Here is a 9,307-nt window from a genome sequence, read left to right as displayed (position 1 = left end):
ATGCAAATTGATCAACGTGATACACCATATTAACAAACTGAAGGAGAAAAACCGTATGATCATCTCAATAGATGCAGAGAAAGCTTTTGACAAAATTCAACACCCATTTATGATAAAAACCCTGCAGAAAGTAGGCATAGAGGGAACTTTGCTCAACATAATAAAGGCCACATATGACAAACCCACATCCAACATCGTCCTCAATGGTGAAATACTGAAACCATTTCCACTAAGATCAGCAATAAGACAAGGCTGTCCACTCTCACCACTATTATTCAACATAGTTTTGGACGTTTTAGCCACAGCAATCAGAGAAGAAAAAGAAATAAAAGGAATCCAAATCAGAAAAGAAGAAGTAAAGCTGTCACTGTTTGCTGATGACATGATACTATACATAGAGAATCCTAAAGATGCTACCAGAAAACCAGTAGAGCTAATCAATGAATTTGGTAAAGTAGCAGGATACAAAATTAATGCACAGAAATCTCTGGCATTCCTATACACTAATGATGAAAAATCTGAAAGAGAAATGAAGTAAGCACTCGCATTTACCACTGTAACAAAAAGAATAAAATATCTAGGAATAAACCTACCTAAGGAGACCAAAGACCTGTATGCAGAAAACAATAAGACACTGATGAAAAAAATTAAAGATGATACCAACAGATGGAGAGATATAACATGTTCTTGGATTGGAAGACTCAACATTGTGAAAATGACTATACTACCCAAAGCAATGTACAGATTCAATGCAATCCCTGTCAAACTACCACTGGCATTTCTCACAGAACTAGAACAAAAAATTTCACAATTTGTATGGAAACACAGAAGACCCCGAATAGCCAGAGCAATCTTGAGAAAGAAAAACGGAGCTGGAGGAATCAGGCTCCCAGACTTCACACTATACTACAAAGGTACAGTAATCAAGACAGTATGGTAGTGGCACAAAAACAGAAATATAGATCAATGGAACAAGACAGAAAGCCCAGAGATAAACCCACGCACATATAGTCACCTTATTTTTGATAAAGGAGGCAAGAATATACAATGGAGAAAAGACAGCCTCTTTAATAAGTGGTGCTGGGAAAACTGGTCAGTTACATGTAAAAGAATAAAATTAGAACACTCCCTAACACCATACACAAAAATAAACTCAAAATGGATTAAAGACCTAAAGGTAAGGCCAGACACTATAAAACTCTTAGAGGAAAACATAGGCAGAACACTCTATGACATAAATCACAGCAAGATCCTTTTTGACCCACCTCCTAGAGAAATAGAAATAAAAACAAAAATAAAGAAATGGGACCTAATGAAACTTAAAAGCTTTTGCACAGCAAAGGAAACCATAAACAAGACCAAAAGACAACCTTCAGAATGGGAGAAAATATGTGCAAATGAAGCAACTGACAAAGGATTAATCTCCAAAATTTACAAGCAGCTCATGCAGCTCAATATCAAAAACAAACAACCCAATCCAAAAATGGGCAGAAGACCTAAATAGAAATTTCTCCAAAGAAGATATACCAACAAAGATTGCCAACAAACACATGAAAGAATGCTCAACATTACTAATCATTAGAGATATGCAAATCAAAACTACAATGAGTTATCACCTCACACCAGTCAATGGCCATCATTAAAAAATCTGCAACAATAAATGCTGGAGAGGGTGTGGAGAAAAGGGAACCCTCTTGCACTGTTGGTGGGAATGTAAATTGATACAGCCACTATGGAGAACAGTATGGAAGTTCCTCAAAAAACTAAAAATAGAACTACCATATGACCCAGCAATCCTACTACTGGGCATATACCCTGAGAAAACCATAATTCAAAAAGAGTCATGTACCACAGTGTTCATTGCAGCTCTGTTTACAATAGCCAGGACATGGAAGCACCCTCAGTGTCCATCAACAGATGAATGGATAAAGAAGATGTGGCACATATATACAATGCGATATTATTCAGCCATAACAAGAAACGAAATTGAGTTATTTGTAGTGAGGTGGATGGGCCTAGAGTCTGTCATACACAGTGAAGGTAGTCAGAAAGAGAAAAACAAATACCATATGCTAACACATATATATGGAATCTAAAAAAAAAAAGAAAAAATATGGTCATGAAGAACCTAGGTGCAGGACAAGAATAAAGCTGCAGAGGTAGAGAATGGACTTGAGGACACGGGGTTGGGGGAAGGGTAAGCTGGGACGAAGTGAGGGAGTGGCATGGACTAATATATACTACCAAATGTAAAATAGTTAGCTAATGGGAAGCAGTCGCATAGCACAGGGAGATCAGCTCGGTCCTTTGTGACCACCTAGCAGGGTAGGATACGGAGTGGGTGAGGGAGACACAAGAGGGAGGAGATATGGGGATGTATGTATATGTATAGCTGATTCACTTTGTTATAAAGGAGAAACTAACACACCATTGTGAAGCAATTATACTCGAATAAAGATGTTTTTTAAAAAAAGTAAAATAAAAAGGGAAAATTCCAAATAGATACAAAGTAACCATTAATATAATGATACGTACCCATTATCGAGCTTCAACAATGATCAATATTCTGCCATTCTTGCTTCATCTATACTTTTTTCCACTCCCCATACCTTCCACTTGATACCCTCCTGTAACTCACATCCCTATCATGGTATAGAACATTTCCATCTCCCAAGAAATTTTCTTTATGTCTCTTTCCATGCAATCCTCCTGCCCATCCCCCTCTTCCAAGATGCAACCACTGTTCTAATACTTTTCACCTTAGATGTCTTTTGCCTATTTTAGAATTTCATGTAAATAAAATCATGCAGTATGTACCCTTTGTGACCAGTTTCATTCACTTAGTATTATGTCTGTGAGATTCATCTGTATTGTTGCAAGTATAGTAGTTTGTTCATTTTTATTGCCAAATAGTATTTTTTGGTGGAAATACATCACAATTTGTTGATTCATTCTCCTGCTGTTATTTGGATCATTCCCATTTCAGGGATATGAGCATTAGTGTATAAGTCCTAGTGTGAACATATGTCTTCAATTCTCTTGGGTCACTAAGTAGGAGTGGAATTGCTGGGTCACAGGGTAGGCACATTTTAACTCTATAAGAAACTGCCATCTCCTTTCCCATTCCTGCCAGCCGTGTATGACAGTTCCAGTTGTTCAATATCCTTACCAACATTTGCTGCTTTTCTTCTTTATTTTAGCCATTCTTGTGGTGTGTAGTGGTATCTCGTTGTGGACTTTTTTTGCATTTCCCTGATGACTAACAATGTCATTTTTTCCCATGGGTTTATTGTCCGTATGTGAAGTGTCTGTTCAAGAAAGACTTATTTTTTTCAGACTAAGTTTATGTCCTAGGCACTGTTTCTTTGTGCCAGGGCACAGGAGGGGAGTATATTTCTCAAAGTAAGATGTATAGGAAAGCTTTGCAGGGTCACAGCCTACTTCTGTGCTTTGTTCTAGATTTCTCCTCCACTTGTAGCCCGTCTTCCAACTTTCTGGTATCACTCATTTCCTAGTACTGACATTCTGACTTCTCCCTTGGCTGGACTGCAATTCTCTTTGTCTTTACTCTCAGTTTAGGGCAAGTTTCATTGTCAAGCTCTTTAGTGCTCTGTGGCTTTAACTCAATACATTAGCATTTCAAAAGGTCCACTGAGAACTCAGGAACACATTCTAATCTAGAGCTATGAGAATTAAAAATACCTCAAATAACTCTATTTTGAAACACTGGAATTGAGTTAAGAGGTAATATATTTCAGGATTGCCAAGTGACACCAACATTATTTATAGAAACTTAAGAGCATTTGAAGAAAGGTTGTGATTTATATCTAAATCACAATGCTTACCCTGCAAGCTAAATGATGCTCCTCAAACTCTGTGGTGAAGGATACATTTAAAAAAATTCCCAATCCATCATGGACGAATACTCTTATAAATACAGAATGTTGCATCAATGTGAACTTACTATAAAGGTTTCTATACGCGTACGTAGTTTCAATTTCTGCTCGCAGACAGTTATTAGTTTATGGACTGGAACTAGTCTTTGGGCCACTCTTTGAGCAGCCCTCATTCATAGCACAGACTCTGGAGTTAGGATGCTTATGCTTGAATCCTGACTTCATCAATTGTTAGCTGGGTGGCCTTGAGGAAGCTTTTAATCTCAGTTTCCTCATTTGTAAAATGCAGATGATGATAGTAACAGCACCTACTGCATAAGTTTGTGAAGATTATATGAGTTAATATACAGAAAGCACCTACAACAGTGCCTAACATATGGTAAGTGTTGGGTAAGGGTTAGCTATTATTATCAGTGTCATTTCTGAAGTCCTGTATCAGCCAGGACATTTTCAGTTATGACTGACAGAAACCCAGTTCAAGTTAACTTAAATGAAAAAGGCATATGTTGGTATTTGTAACCGGATGCTCATATGATATTATCTAAATGTGGTACTACGCTTCTTTCTTCTTTGTTAGTTCTGCTCTCAGATGGGCTCTTCCTGTGGGTGCCAAGATGGCCACCAGCTAGCTGCTCATGGCTTACATCTTACTCTTAGCAACCCAATGGAAAAAGAGTCCCACCTTCCTACTTTCCCGAAGTTTAGATTATTACTTCCATTGAGCTGGCTTGGTTCATGTCAAGAGACTTTCAGCACAACAGCAACTAAGAATTCAGGACAAGTAATCCTCTGAAAAAAAAATGCAGTACTGTTACCAGAATAAGAAAGAATGGATGTTTTTGTCAAATAATTGAGGAATTGAATTAGAATCTACTATATCTTTGGGATGGATAATGGTTTTATCCGTGGTGGAGCTTTTAGAAAAATATACCCCATAAGAGGAAAATGCCATTTATTCTCTGGGAGATGCTTACAGTATATGAGATAGAAGGTGTTAGACAGTGACCTAATAAAAACCATGATTTGGGTCTTCTAAAATATGGTCTTCTGAACAACAGGATGTAGTGTGTTGGAAATATTTAGTAAAAATACTTTTATAAAATTAGCCAACATGAATCAGAAGAGCCAAAGCAGTCACCAGTAAGAAATGTAATTGGTCTTGTAGATAAGCTGAGTCCAGTGGTCACATATGGGGCAGCTGCAAAGTGAGGGGAAAGAAGACGTCAGTGTTTTGCTCAAATCATATGAGAAGGTGAGTGGGTGCTCATTGCATTGCATCATTTGTTCGTAAAGTCTATGCTGAGAACTCTATAGTTTTTTTGTATGATGTGATGGAGGAAATGATGAGTTGTGAATGTTCTTCTCATTTGTGCTCTAATGCTTGCCAGGTTATGAGAGGTTGGGAAGAAATTGGTTGGTTCAGGGTATAGAAACTTAGTTTATTTCTCTGTAGGCAGATAGCTAGGTCATGGAAACTTGTTGGAAAGATGGGATTTATTGAGTTGCTTTCTTAGGTCAAAGGCTTTTGGGGATTAAGGGGCTCTGAGAGACCCACTTTACTGGATCCCAGAGACTCACAAGATTGTACTGCCTTACTGATGAAAGAAAACATCTGAACATATTCTACTTGAAACTGCAGAGGAAAACAACCCCAAGACTTTCTGATATGGATAAGAAAGTGTAGGTATTCACACTTATACACCACAGGTAACTGGTTACGACACTCATTTTCCAATGCTGAACTGTTCTGAGCTCCCCAGAATCACAGTTTGAAGAACTACATGGCTATTTATTAAAGATAAAACCCCATTTTCAGACCAGTGTCATAAATTTTTGACCCATGTGAATTCTACTTTAAATTTCTGCAGGTGTTTATTGGAGTATAAAGCTCAGGGTATATCTGAATAATCAAGCATCCCTTTAGGATAGCTTAATTAAAACAGGAAATGCTTGAGTTGAATTCCAATTCTGTCCACCATAAGAAAAATATCTCTGGAATTTTGGAAATGCGTATGTGAATTTTAAATGATCTGGAAATGTAACCGAACTTTAGGAAATGCTTCCATCAGCCTGACTTCATGATGCAAACTGGAAGTAATGAAATTACACCAGTACCACACCAGTAGCATCGGAAACATGATATAAGAATTGAGTTGGTCCCACACTGAAAATACTGAGTGATTTTCCAGATTGTTCAAGACCCCTTGCTATTCAAAATGCGGTCCACGGAATAGCATTATAGGCATAATCTAGGAACTCGTTAGCAATGTGGACTCTCAGCCCGCCCTCCTTTCCTCTAGACCTACTGATTCAGAATCTGCATTTTAACAAGATTCCCAAATAATTCCAATGCATATTAAAGTTTGAGAAGCACTGGCATATTATTTTCCCTCCATCAGACGCCTGGGATGATGATTAAAACTAGATTTTTGTGTCCTACCCTGGACTTTCTGAATCAGAGTCTCTAATTCACAGGACTGGGATTCTGAGTTCTTCATAAATCCCCTGGGGATTCTGCTGAATGGTCTGATTTGAGAATTTCTAGTTAGTCTCTTAAATGCAGATTTGATTGAAATTCATTAATATTAGCCTAAGACCCCCTATGTGCTTCTGTTTAGGCAAAGTTGATGGAACTGCTTTAGGAGCTGCTTTCAGAGTATTGATATTGCCAAGATTAAATATTTTTGATTAGTTAACAAGTAATATTTTACTATTGTTATCAATAAAAGGTCATGTGATTCCCTTCTATCCCTCTACACACACATTCATGGACTTCTGACTCTGTGGTCACTAATGAAGAAAAAATTGAGATGTTTTGGTCATCATGGGGCTTTTTTGATCATAGGTATTTGGATTCATACTTATCTTTGTTTCCATATTCTAAGGTAGGTACACACAGTTTATTACAAGTTATTATACAAATTATTATAAGTAACTTGAGGAACAAACTATTAAAGATGCTTAAGTACTGGTTCTGTAGGCTCAAAGCATGGAGAAAACAGATTGCTCCTGGTTAGTGTGGAAAACAAGGAACTGAGTTTGATGTTGGGGAGGACATTTCAGACAGAGAAACCCTGAGTAGAGACTCAGAAGAAGATAAGCATGTTGGATAATTGTGGAATAGGGAGCAGTCTAGTGTGGTGGTTATATAAATAATGAATGGACTTCATTATTTGGGCAGTTAGGAACTGGAGGTTTTAGGGAGTGACATGACCAGACCTCTGTCTTTAGAAGATTTATCTGGCAAAAAAAGACTTTGGAAAGATGGGAGCTGGGAGGAAATGGAGGAAGGAAGACACTGGGAGGTTATTGAAGCATGGCAGAGAGAATGGAAAAGAGGGAGCAGATTAAATGTCCACCAAGGATTTGAACTATGATGGTAGTTGTAGGAATAAAAAGAAGGGACGAGAATGTGAGAAATCTTGTGGAGAATCTATAGTATTTAGCAATCTCTTAGCTCTTAAGGCATAAGGATTGTGAGATGACACAGATAAACGCTGGATGAATGGGAAAATAGTGATACCCTTAATAGAAAGTGAAAAATCAGGGGAAAGACTGTATTAGTTTGAGGTAGTATTGCTACTTAGAAAATGGTAGGTGCAAATGTTCAGTTGCCAGATGGAAATGTGAGTCTAGAGACAAGAAGTTATCTACCCAAACTATGATAACTGAAGCAACAGCAGGGGAGGAAATCATCAAAGGAGGGTGTGTCCGGGGAAATAGAAATGGAGCAATGATAAGAGTCAGAGGCCATCCACATTTAGGGGTGAGAGGAGGAGAAAGACTCTTCAAGCAAGTTAGAGAAAAACCACAAAGGTTGGAACAGAATGAGGCACTGCTGCATTTTGAAAGTCAGAGGAAGATTTTCCACATGAAGCAGGTGGGCAACAGTATTAAATAGTACCACAGAATTGAGAAGGATCAGGCATGAGATAAAGCAGTCAGAGAGAAAAGACAATTATGTGGCTTCAGTTGACCATGGAGGGAAATAGTTTTAGGAGAACAGTGATGACTGAAGTCAGGTCACAGGGACTTAAAACAATGAGTACTTCAGTTGGAAAGGCAGGGAGTGAAGATGCTTCTCTCAGGGAACTGGTGGTGAAGGAAATGGGACATGGAGGAAAGGAAAAGGTGATAGGACTACAAAATTGCTACATTCAAAACATTGAATAACTAGAGTTTATTAGAAGACAGAGAAGATGGACCCAACAGTTGGGGAGAAGCTGATATAATCATACTTAGGGTAATTTTTGGTACTCAGGGTTCAGGAGGCTAGGACGAGGTGGGAAAGGATGAAATTAACCATGGGGACTGAACACTGTTCCTCTTTCAGAGACAGGCTGGTCTCAGAGAAAGTCTCTCTGCTCTCAAGGATTCCAACCTAGTAAAAAAAAAGATCAGAGGTGCACCAAATAACAATGCCGCAGAAAGGTTTTACTACACACCACACAGACACTCCTCTAACCTGTGTTCCTGGAGATTCTTTTTCTCCCTTTGCATCCAAAGCCATGAGTAACATAAACAGATTCATTCCCTTCTGAGTCACACATGCTGCTTTTTTTTTTCAAGTTTCATCAAAGTCAGAAGCTCATCCCTATCTCTGGACCTCTAGTGGGCTCCTATATTTTTTCCCAGTGTTTTGGTAGCTTGTATGATAATAGAGACCTAAGCTTGTAGTGGGAAGTGGTGGATTGAATCCTATTTATGAAAATTGGTGCTTATCTTGGGAAAAGTTAACCAATTTCCTTGAGCCCCAGTTCTGTTCATCTGTAAAACTGAGTGATAACTACTTCAAAAGGTGGTCGTGAGCATTTAATGAAAAGGTGTATATATATGGAGAGAGAGTACCTGGCAATACACTCGTGCCAGTAGGCACTCTATAAATGCTCTTTGAGTTCCAAGAAATTCAGTGAGTTCCAAGATGGCAGAGTCTGTGTCTCACCCCCGTGCTTGTGGTAAGGGGGACAGACATCTTTCTTGAAGACATCTTCTTTGAAGATATGTTTCTTGAAGATATCCTGTCATGTTAGTCTCTTGCTGGATCACTTTCACCTTCAACAACTGTTGCCTCTCCTGTGTCCCTTCCCGTTTTGGTTTCATTGTTCTCAGGATGCACATTTTGAAATTGTCACTAACTCCCTGTTCATGATGAATTTGTTGACCTTTCAAGGACTGTCTTAATTTTAGGAGAGGATGGTGGGAAGATGGTAGTGCCTAACACTAGGGACGAAAATGCTCATGGTAGGCAGAATTTTCACATCAGTCTCTCACATAAAAGTTCTGCCAAACCTGCAATGTGGGCCACAGACATGCATCTTCAGCATCACCCAGGAGCTTGCAAGAAATGCAGATTCTCAGGTCTCATCCAAAACCTTCAAATCAGAATCCAAGATAATTGGGTGATTTACATG

The sequence above is a fragment of the Kogia breviceps genome, chromosome 3, assembly GCF_026419965.1.
Source record: "Kogia breviceps isolate mKogBre1 chromosome 3, mKogBre1 haplotype 1, whole genome shotgun sequence".
Lineage (NCBI taxonomy): Eukaryota > Metazoa > Chordata > Mammalia > Artiodactyla > Physeteridae > Kogia > Kogia breviceps.
This window is presented reverse-complemented; position numbering follows the sequence as displayed.